Source organism: Tupaia chinensis, unplaced genomic scaffold, assembly GCF_000334495.1.
Source record: "Tupaia chinensis unplaced genomic scaffold, TupChi_1.0 Scaffold149666_1, whole genome shotgun sequence".
In the NCBI taxonomy this organism is placed as follows: domain Eukaryota; kingdom Metazoa; phylum Chordata; class Mammalia; order Scandentia; family Tupaiidae; genus Tupaia; species Tupaia belangeri.
Genome location: NW_006209511.1, coordinates 55,745 through 67,083, shown reverse-complemented (window position 1 = coordinate 67,083; position 11,339 = coordinate 55,745). Strand labels below are relative to the sequence as shown.

Sequence of the window (11,339 nt, the reverse complement as noted above, 5' to 3'; positions counted from 1 at the left end):
GTTATTTTTCAGGTGGGAAGAAAAGACAAGAACATTCTCAGATAAACAAAACCTGAAAGAATTTACCAGCACCAGACCAGATCTCTAAGAAGTTCTCAATGGTGTGCTATGTCAGGAAAATTAAATTCAGACACACAGAAATAAGAGTTCGAAAAGTAAGAAAGTGGCCAACTTAATCATAGGGACAAGTCTGGTGTTGAATATTATATCCCAGAATTTAATCAGGAAAATTGAACCAGAACAGAAGATAAAAGTACACAAGACTGATAGGTTCATGCACCTACCATTTGAACAGAATCCCAACCTGTTTCCTGGCTTTAAGCAAAGTTCCTTGGTATTTCTTTGATTTAAGTTAAAACTGGTTTTCTTAATAGGAAATTAAAAAAAAAAAGAAAAAGAAAAAGGAATAATTAAATGGATACAAGCTCCTATATAGAAAACTCCATATTATAAAATATGAATGTTCTCTAAATATATAAGTTCAATACGAACAAATGCAATGCACACCCTATTTGCAGGAGATGTCTCTAGAAGAATGTAAAAAATTACCAAGATATTTGAAGGGGAGAAAAGGCAAGTTTTTTCAAGATTCTTATCAAATATGTTACTATTTTAAAAACCTACAATAAACCTTAGTAAACCTAAGAAGATAGATATGATAAACATGGCATTCCAAATTAGGAAGACTGGCTTACTTTAACAAATAATCTTTGAACAAGTAATAAACAACTCAAGAGAAAAAATAAAAACAACAAAAATCCCTAAGTGTTGGCCATACTGCATTAATCCAAAAAACAGCTGTATTACAGTTTAACTTTAAATATGTTATTTAGAAGTCAGTATTTACAGCATATACCAAAGGAATTACCAATCAAGAAGAGAGAACACCCGAATAGAATGCTACTGTTAATATAATGCCACCTTTTTTTATTAGATGATCCTTAGTTCCCATAAGAATCTCAAGTGATGTACAGGACCAGCAGTTAACGAAATGGCTATGTCTCTGGACTCCCATGTAGCCGACCGCGGTTCAAATCCTGGACCCAGTGGCTTAAACTCATGCCGGGCACGTGTGCGTGCATGCCCAAGATCCCGAGGAGAGTGGAGAAGGGATTGTGGCATGGCCATCCCCCCTGGGGGGTGATTTCTTGCTTTCTATCTCTCTGTCTCTTTCTTTCTGGTGAGCGCACGCGTCCTAGAGCAAAAACCTCTTTAAAAAAAAATTAAGTGATTTTGACATATCATCAAAACTAATATTTTTCTTACAAAACAACACATATGTTAAAGAAATCACAATGTACTTCCTGCCTATACCATTATGCCAACTGCTAACTTGATATTGACTGTCAAATTTCCAGTCAAGCTAGCTATGGAAGTAACTAAAGCAGGTGCAGAGGCAGAGTAAGACTTTGGCTCTTCCAGAACTGAATAGTTATACTATAAATCTAAGTTTTGCTACTACAAATTCTAAGGTTAATAATATCTAAAACCCCTGGCTATTTTCACATATTAATGATTCACCAAATTTTACTGAGGGTACAGGAAAATGAGTATTTTTTCACAGGGGAGTTGGTCAATATATACCAATTATATCTTATTTAAAATGCTTGGGATGAAATATGTTCTGCAATTTAGAATTTTTCAGATTTTACAGAGGTCATATTAACACTTTGATCATATGTCACAAAATCCTCTCAAAGGGTCTGGGCAACATTCCATAATTGAACATATTGTCTTTGTTGAGGGAAATATGAATAATGTGAATAATAACCATTACATACAGCCTCATGTTACTTCAGATCAGGATTGCTTGCAAAGAGATTTTTTTTTAAATTTTAAATTAATTTTTTAAAAGTTTCCTTTTTAAAAACAATTTTGTTTAACTCTATTTAAGTCTGACCAGAAAGGAAGAGGGTGGGGAGGGGAGGGGGCCTGGGACTTGAACTGCACTCAGCTATGTGGGAGTCTGGCATCCTTAACCACCACGCCACCTGCTGGTCCCATTATTTATTTTCTTTTTAAATCTTGATATTTTTCAGAGCTGTTCAAATCTCAAAACTGCAAGTTAAGGTATTACAGAAGACAGTATTTTGCACGGTAAAGGCTGCTATCAACTTTACTTCTAAAAGTTAGAAATGTACGTATGGATAAACTCGAAGTCCTAATTCTAACTGGAGGGCCCAAGATTGTCCCTACATATGCCTAAACCAAAAGACAACAACTAGTGGCTAGAATCAAGATAGATTTGGATCACACTGCTAGACCTTACACTTTTTCGCTGGCCAACTATAAAGGCTCACTTTAGTCATTTCATTAACTTTATAATTATGCCTGATTTTTTGCAAAAAAAAAAAAATTGGGATTCACTTTTGTTATGTCTGGATTTTGCAAGATTTAATTTTTCTTACTGAAATATCATATATGCATAAGACTGTATTAAAACAGTGAAGTCTGGAGTCGAAGCTGCTGTTATTCTGGGAGCCATCAGGACTCTCCACCCGGCCATCTCGGCCCAGCTCCTGCACCATGTGGTCAGAGAAGACCTTCAAGCAATGGAGAAGACCTTTAAGCAGCATTGCACCTTCTGGTACCTAATCATGTCAACATGAGTGAACTCATCTAGATAATTAGAAGGCATCTACAGATTAATATTAATCAAGCCTTCCTCCTAGTGTATGGACACAGGATGATGAACATAGCACGTTCAAGCCCATCTCTGAAGTATACGAAAGTGACAAGGATGAAGATGGATTCTTGTATATGGTCTACGCCTTCCAGGAGACGTTGGAATGAAACTGTCAGGTTAAGACTAGAAAAAAACAGTTTTATATTTTAAAACCCTTACCAAGGGAGAAAAAATGGGCTATTACCCACTGAGATTGATCTGTGCAGAAAAACTGAGCTCCAAATGAGCACATTCAGCTTTTGAATATTATTTAGCCTAGACCATTTTGTTTTCAAACTTTAGAGGTTTAAAATAAAATACTTTGCATCCTAAAAAAAGATAAATAAATAAAAGTGAAGTCTGTTGTTAAAAGCATTACACAGTAAACCCATCTTATATAATAATCGTGAGCACTGCTTTAGTACAGTATACCCTATTTCTCATCCTACTCTTCTTTTGTAATCCAGGGCACATTTTCTTCCTGCAGAAACATTCTAAATAAAAACTTTTGTTAAATTTTCTAGCAAAAATACTTTGTGACTTTTCCAACGACCTAATAAAAAGTCATTCAGATCGCACATAAATAAACTTAATAATATAAATTGATCTGTATTTAGTACAATTAAAAATAAAATTAAGGGGCCAGTAGGTGGTGTGGTGGTTGAGGTGCTGGATTCCCACATGGCCTACCAAAGCTTGTGCCAGATCTGACAGCTGGAAAATCACACTGAGTGCATGGCACATGTGTCCAGATCCCTAGAAGAGAATGGAGGAAAAGGAATTGTGGTATGGCCATCCCCCCAGGGGTAGGAGGCTGGGGAGGGGAGGGATATCTTGCTTTCCTTGTCTCTGTCCAGTGAGCGCATGCATTCTATGGCAAAAACCTAAAAGCAAAACAAAATTAAGCATCTCACTTCTTGAGGAACAGAGATCACCCTGTATTAGCTAAAAATGTGAAAAACAGTAGGAACAGCAAGAACCATGGAAGTTAAGGTGGCAGTGTGAAAAACACACTAGGCACACCTGTATGCACACCCAAAAACCTGATAGGAGAATGGAAGAGCAGGGATTGCAACAAGGTCATCCTCCTGGGTGATGGTGAGAGAGGTGATCCTCTACTCCTCCCCTGTGAGCACATGTGCACTATGGTAAAAATCTGGGGGAAAAAAAAATGTGAAAAGTTGAAAAGTTTAGGAATGACCAACCACTTTAGATGCCTATAAAACAAACATTTTAAGATTTCTTCTCTCCTGAAGTTAGACTTGAAATTGACATTTTAAATATTCTCTGGGACCAGTCAAGTGGTATGGTGGTTAAGGTGGCTGAATCCCACATGTCAACTGTGGGGTTCCAGTCTGGCCTCAGCAACTTGAAAAACACTCTAGATGTATGTGTATGTATGCTCAACATTCTGAAAAAAAAAAAGATGAAAGAAGGACTGTGGCATTGCCATCGCTGCAGAGGGGTGCTTTCTCATTTTATCCCTCCGTCTTCTTGCGTTTCTCTGGCAAGTATATGTACCCTGTAACAAATTTATTTTTCTTGAGAGATTTTTGCTACAGGGCATGTGTGCTCACCAGAGAGACAGAAAGCTAGAAATCACCCCCCAGGTGGGATAGCCATGCCACAATTCTTTGTCCTTCATTTTCCTCTTGGGATTTTGGGCACACACTGCCTGGAATGAGTTTCAGGCCCGCGTAGTTCGGAACTTGAACCATGGTTAGTCACAATGGAAGTCCTGCACCTTAATCAACAAGCCCCCCCCCCCATTAGTCCATTTTTTTTTAAAATTTTTAATTCAACAACTATATACAATTGGAAACGTTTCAAAGTCTGTACTATTTTAATTACCAAGGGATTGAATAATTTACAAAGTTAATTTTTTTCAAAGATTTAAATCCCATTTAGTATAATTATTTTAACTTGACCAGAGACAGAGAGAAAGAGAGAGAAAAGCAAGAAAGCTCGCTGGCAGATCAGGTACTCAAACTGCAATCGGCCATGCGGGAATCCTTTAACCACACCACCTGCTGTCCTAAATTTTCTCTTTTCCATTATTACATTGCTTTGTGTTATTATTCTATTGGTGTACTGGAAAGTCATGACTCACTTTTGTATAGAAAAATGTCATTTTTCTGATGACCTAATATATAATATCTGAAATGAGCTGCAGAACTCGTGTAAGCTTTTTATGTAAAAGCTAGCATCCTCAAACTAAGGTAATTAAGAAACCCACTCAATTTTCTGTTAAAGATTCAAGGTAATAGCTATGACTATTTAAATTTAATTCAACAAATATTTACTGAGTGTTTATTAAGCGCCAATCATTGCATTAAACACTAAAATGTGAGATTTGCCAACTACTTAAGAGCTCCAAAACACCAAGTACATTTACTCTTTTTCTTTCTTTTTTTTTTTTTTAGAAGAAAGAATTGCTATAGGGCACATGTGCTCACGAGAAGGACAGAGAGAGAAAGCAAGAAAATCATCATCGTGGGGGGGATGCCCATGCTGCAATCCATTCTTTTCTCCATTCTCTTCTAGGGATTTTGGACACAAACGTACCCGTGTGGTGTGAGTTTAAACTGCCAGGTCCAGGACCCAAACTGTGGTAGACAATGCGGGAGTCCAGTGACATAACCATGACGCCATCTGCTGAGCCCCAAAACCAAGTATATTTACTCTTACTAGTGAGTATATGCAAACCGTAGCTATCTTTTAAAAATAAAGTGTTTTAAAAGCAGTTATTTTGTACGAACTCAAAAAGCTTAAAGAGGCACATAAATGAGTGAAGCAACCTGGGTAGAAGAAATTTGTTTTTGAAATCTATCTTGATCTTTAATTTCCAAATATTTGGTAAGACATGAGTATAAGAAACTGTTTTATCTTAAGAAAAATTTTACAAATAAAATGAGCAAAAGCATCTAATAGACTATGTTAACATAGTTCACTCTGGGGAGAGGAGAAAGGGAAAACTTATTGAAGACCTATGTAAACCTTTTGAATTTTATTAACACATGCAATGATTACCTAATTTTTAAAAAGTTTTTGCTTAGGGCACATGTGCTTGCCAGAGAGACAGTGAGAAATTGAAAAATCACCCTTCTAGGGGTGAAACTTCTTTTCCTCTATTCTCTTCTAGGGATTTTGGGCACATATGCACACGGACACAGTGTGATTCTTGAACTGCCAGGTCCAGGACTGGAACTGTGATCAGTCATATGGGAGTCCAGTGCTCTCACCACTATACCACTTGCTGGCCTCAATGACCTATTTTCTAAAACATAAACTTTCAAAAGGTATATTACTCTCTTTTCAACACAAAGACGAAATATAAGCTGCCTTAACCATTAAGCCATTGGCTGGCCCCAGACATGACTATTTCAATAAAACTTTATTTATAGGCCATTTCTGCCAAAATAATATCTGTTGGGATAAAAACATTAGAAAAGGCTACTATAGATTCCAAACACCTTCTACTTTATTAACTACAACAATGTCTCCATTGTTGTAGAACAAAAAGAACAAAAAGGATGCAAGACAATGCTGTGTAAAGACATTCAGCGGAGTCTAAGACATCCACATCTCTAATGTTCTGTGAATTTTGTATTTCAAAAGAGGTATTTAGTCATTAAATGAGCATCAGGGTTAAAGCAGTCAGTATAGGTAACAATACAATTCTTAAAAATATCAAATAGCTCCTATAGGAAATTATTTCAGGCCAGCACGATAGCTGACTGTGTGATTCAATTCTCAGACACAGCAGCTTGAGAACCATACCAGGCACAAGTGTGTGCATGACCAAAATACCAAAAGAAGTGAGATGGTGAAGGGACTGCAGTGTGACTGTTACCCACAAGAAATGCTTTTTCATTTTCTCTTTCTGGCTTTTTTTTTTTTTTTAATTATTTCAACAGGTTTTCTTCCCTTAAATAATCCATATGACTATGAAGAAAATCTTTGTTAGAGCTAACCTGTCTTTTCAATTTTACTATAAAACCATAAAGATAAAAAAATTACACTTACAAATATTGAGTTGTTGAAAAAGTCATGACACATTTTGCATAGAAAAACATGACTTTCTTCACAACCTAGTAATTTGTATTTCAAAAGCTTAAAGCATTTTTCTCAATTACCTACTTTACTCTCCTACATAACAGTATTATTAAAAAGGTATGTTAAGTCCTCAGGCTGCAAGAGCCAAAATATGCCCAAAAGTTTATCTGCAAAGAGAAATGTGTACAAAGCAAATACTTACTGTAATATTCATAATTAAAGAGATTACCTGTAGCAATACATTTGTGTTACACATTCTCGATACTGATATTAAAAAAAGATTAGAGAGGGAACCAGCAGTTAGTGTAATGGCTATGTTGCTGGACTCCAACGTAGTCGACCGCGGTTTGCGTCCCAGACCTGGTGGTTTAAAACTCACGCGGGGCGCTTCCCAATGCGTGTGTGCCCAAGATCCCGAGAGGAGAAGGGATTGCGGTGTGACCATCCCCCCGGAGGGTGATTTCTCGCTTTCTGTCTCTATGTCTCTGTCTGTCTGGCGAGTGCACGCGCCCTTTAGCAAAAACCTCTCCAAAAAAAAAAAAAAAAAAAAAGATTAGAGAAAGGCATGAAATGTTGATATTAAAAAACTTTTAATGGTTTCAGGGGTTGACAGTAGTCAAAACCAAAAGGTGTGGTTTTTTTGCGGGGTGGGGAGGTATGTTTCTGATTTTATTTACTCTGAAATTTAGTTTACATTCACATAGCTTCATCATTTGTACTAACCTTCCAATGATTAGCTATATAAACAAAGAAATAATGCAAACTTTTCTAATGTTAGCTAGGCAAGATCTAGAGGATTAAAGAAACAAATCACTGTGAAAATGACACTGATCAGCTATTAATTTATCTGTGGATGAAAAATGAGGGAAGAATCAAGGATGGGGGGGAGGCTGAGAGCTGAAATTATATACATACTAGGTAAAAGTCAGTTAGGAGCAAAGTTTTAGTGATCTATTAGTGACCAGAGTTAATAAGAATGTATTGTATTATTTCAGAACTGCTACAACAAAAGATTTTAAATATTCTCACACATAAAATAGGTGAGGCAAAGAATTACCTTGATTTAACCATTGCACAATGTATACATATATCAAAATATCATATTGTAACTTATGAATGTGTACATAACTTGCCTATCAGAAATAAATAAAATAGAACTATATAGTAGTAGTAGAAAGGTCTCCTTTCAGGAAGGACAGTGAGCTATATGTCATTCATCTGTAGGAAGTAGTTCAAAGTTGTAATTAACTTAGTTCTACACCTTCTAATGTTACAAATGTCAATAAGACTGAAAACTTGTTGGAAACAATCCAAGGCATTCTAAAGTTGAATATTTAAAAAAAATTAAGAGCATGAACCCAAACTACTTTGACTGAAAACCTAGTTCTACAACTTGCTAACTGTGTAAACTTTTCAAGTTAGTTACAGTCTGTGTCTGTTTTTTCTCCTGTAAAATATGAATAAAAACAACTCTTCTCAATGAGTTGTTCAAGGATTTAGTGAGTTTCATACTTGGAAGTTGCCTCACATAAAGCATTGCAACATAAATGTTTGCAACTATTTTTATTAAACCATTCATTGGTGAGGTTTTTTTCTCCCCAACTCTACACCTATACCATGTCTTGAAATCCCAATTTCAAGGTCTCCAAACAGTTCTCTTTTCATCCTGACTAATCTGTATTTTAGATAAAATCATTCAAAGTTTGGGAACCAGCAGTTAGCGTAATGGCTATGTCGCTGGACTCCCACGTAGTCGACCGCGGTTCGTGTCCCGGACCCGGTGGCTTAAAACTCACAACGGGCGCGTGTGCGTGCGTGCCCAAGATCCCGAGAGGAGAATGGAGGAGAATGGAGGAGAAGGGATTGCGGCATGACCATCCCCCCTGAGGGGTGATTTCTCGCTTTCTGTCTCTATGTCTCTCTCTGTCTGTCTGGCGAGCGCACGCGCCCTACAGTGAAAATCTCTCAAAAAAAAAATAAAATCATTCAAAGTTTTAGAGAATATTTTGATGGTACAAAACAAGAAACTACCTCAATGAGGAAGGCTTAATGTCACTTGCAGAAAAAAACTAAGAACCAGGAAGGCTCTAGTCTGAAAACAAGCTTTTCTTCATGTTAATGAGAGAGATTTCTCCTTAAGAGAGGACAAAATATGGGTGCCAGAAAACAATTTGCTTTCCAGTTATCAAAACAACCCTGGCAGTTGCAAATTTTAGAAAAGACTATCTGGTCTTTCAAATGGAAACTGCCATAAAGACAGATTTTTCTAGAGCTGTGACAAGCATCAGTTAAAAAAACCAACGCCTTGGCTTTTGAAGAATTGATCAAGTTTGATAAGTTCCAGCACTCCTCTCCCGGGCTCTATTCAGAAAGAAGTTAGGTACATTTCCCTGTGTTTTCTTTTTCTAACCATACTGAAAAGACTACATAGCTCCATCAGGTTAATTACATTCAACACACTAAGTAAATTCAGGTCACAAGTATAAGCTTCTGTACTACTCAACAATTAATAAGTTCTCTCTCTTTAAAAAAATTAAACAAGAACGTAAAGGAGATCCCACCTGTTACAGTATAATAATGGTGGAGTATATCATCTTTTATGTTGGCTATCACTTTTCCTTATTTGGGTCAGCTTTCCACTGTGATTTATTAAAGAAAGCTGGAGAAAGGCAGGCTAATGTAAAACTGCCCCAAACTTTTTCCCTGGAACTTCACTTTCCACATAGCTGTTTTCTTCAATCGCAGCAGTAGACAAAATTTTTTCACAGATATTCATACACTTACATACGAGGTCATAAAGGGCATAGCTACTTAACAATGATTATGACTTCTGAAATTTTCTTTTTAAAAGAAAAGGTAAACTGAGGAAAACTTAGTAAAAGCCCCTGTGTACCTGTGAAAGACAAATTACCACATGTCAGAGGTTTGAGAATGGGAGTAGAGAAAGGGAAGACTTTCTCATTAGATGATTGTATTTTCTCCAAATCGCCTATAATATTCCCTTCTTCGCACAAACAACAATCTAGGTACTGTTAATTTTTAACAAAAGAACATTAACCTTCATACACTTGAAAAATTACTCGAAGTCAACCTGACACATCTGTTTCTTTTTAAAAAGAGATTTTTGCTATAGGACATGAGTGCCCTCAGGACAGAGACAGACAGAAAGTGGATGGCCACACTGGAATCCCTTCTCCTCCAATCTCCCCTTGGGATTTTGGGCATGCACCCCACGTGAGTTTTAAGTCACCGGGCCCAGGGCCCAGTCCACTCTGTGGGAATTCAGCGACGTAACCATTACTTCATTTGCTGGTCCCTCAATCTGTCATTTCTAATACTCCAAGTTATTTAAATGTTAGTTGGTCTATGTAAACTCTACAAAATTGAAAAAGACCGTTAATAAAGGACTTTGAAATTATCATTCATATTTTATGATAGTAGTACCAATCTGTTTTCTGGTCCCCACTTATTTTAAGTGACATGGGCAAGGAGGAAAAAACCTATTTTCTAATTACATAAAATCACTGGAAAACCTAAGGTTATCGTTTGGCTTTTAAGATTGCATTCAAGTTTCTAGAAATTTCCATACATCCTAAACACATTCAATATTTAGATATTGTAACAGCACTAGACCAACAAAGAAGTGACGGAAAAACAGCAAAATTCTGTATCACCAAGATTGGAAAACGGACTAGGTTGACTTTTCAATTTGCTTTAGGTCGGAAAAAGTCTTTAACTACACTGCCACTCATAATTCCAAGTGATTTTATGTCCACAATAGTCAAAATTCAGCCCCCCTCCGTAGAAAAATTTTTATATTTTCAATGATCTAATTTTGTGGTAGTAGCAATTTTAAAGATCTGTAGACCTGGCGTGGAATATTTCTCTCTCCGAAATACCTATGAAAATAAACCTTTGGTTCCTAAGTTAAAAAAAGAAAAGACATTAATTTAAAATACCACGGAGTAAGAACTCCGTGGTTTTTCAATTCTCAGGAGGCAGGTGGACGAGATCAAAGAAGTTAACGAATTCAGTGGAAAAATGTCGTTCCTGCTTTCCTTTTAAATTCGCTACTTCCCTCTGTTAAACTAGACTTTTCTGGGTTACTTCAAGTGTACCAGAATAACACAAACCTGGATTGCTCTCCTTCGGCCTAGCAAATCGCCAACGCTTCCCGAGACGTTAAGTGAAACAACTGGAAGCCGAAGCGCCGCAAAGCCGCGGCCAGAAACACTCCTCTCCACCGGGGCCGCGCTGAGGCCCGTGCGAAGGGCACCGCCAGGCGCCCGCGCCCCTCACCCGCTCGCGGCGGAAGCGCTTTGGGTTTGAAAGATGCCGCGGTAGCGGGCCCCACCACAAAGGGCTGAGTCCCCGCACCACTGCCGCCCTCCTTCCTCCGTCCCTCCACAGGTCGCCGCGGGCTCCCCTACCCGGCTGGTGCTGGCGACGCCTGCTCACCCGCGTCCCTGGATCCGAAGATCCGACCCGGCCGGCGACACTGAACAGACAGGGCCCCTCGGGAGGGAGCGGGGGCGTGGCCCTCCGCCACGGCCTCAGGTATCGCCTCCGCCCGCCGCTAAGGAAAGCTGGCGCCGCAGCCTCCTCTTCCTTCCCGGCT

The 11,339-nt window shown here is 38.1% G+C and overlaps 1 protein-coding gene across 6 annotated transcripts in view; it reads right to left on the bottom strand.

Moving 5' to 3' along the window:
• KBTBD2 (kelch repeat and BTB domain containing 2) overlaps positions 1-11,339 on the bottom strand; it is a 33,042-nt gene that overhangs the window by 20,497 nt on the left and 1,206 nt on the right. Inside the window, exon 1 of one of the 6 annotated variants that reach the window (XM_014585372.2) lies at positions 11,152-11,318. The exons of 2 other annotated variants lie outside the window; for them this stretch is intronic. The gene's annotated coding sequence lies outside the window, so the exon portion shown is untranslated. 3 more of the 6 variants (XM_014585373.2, XM_014585375.2, XM_014585371.2) reach the window with 3 other exon arrangements.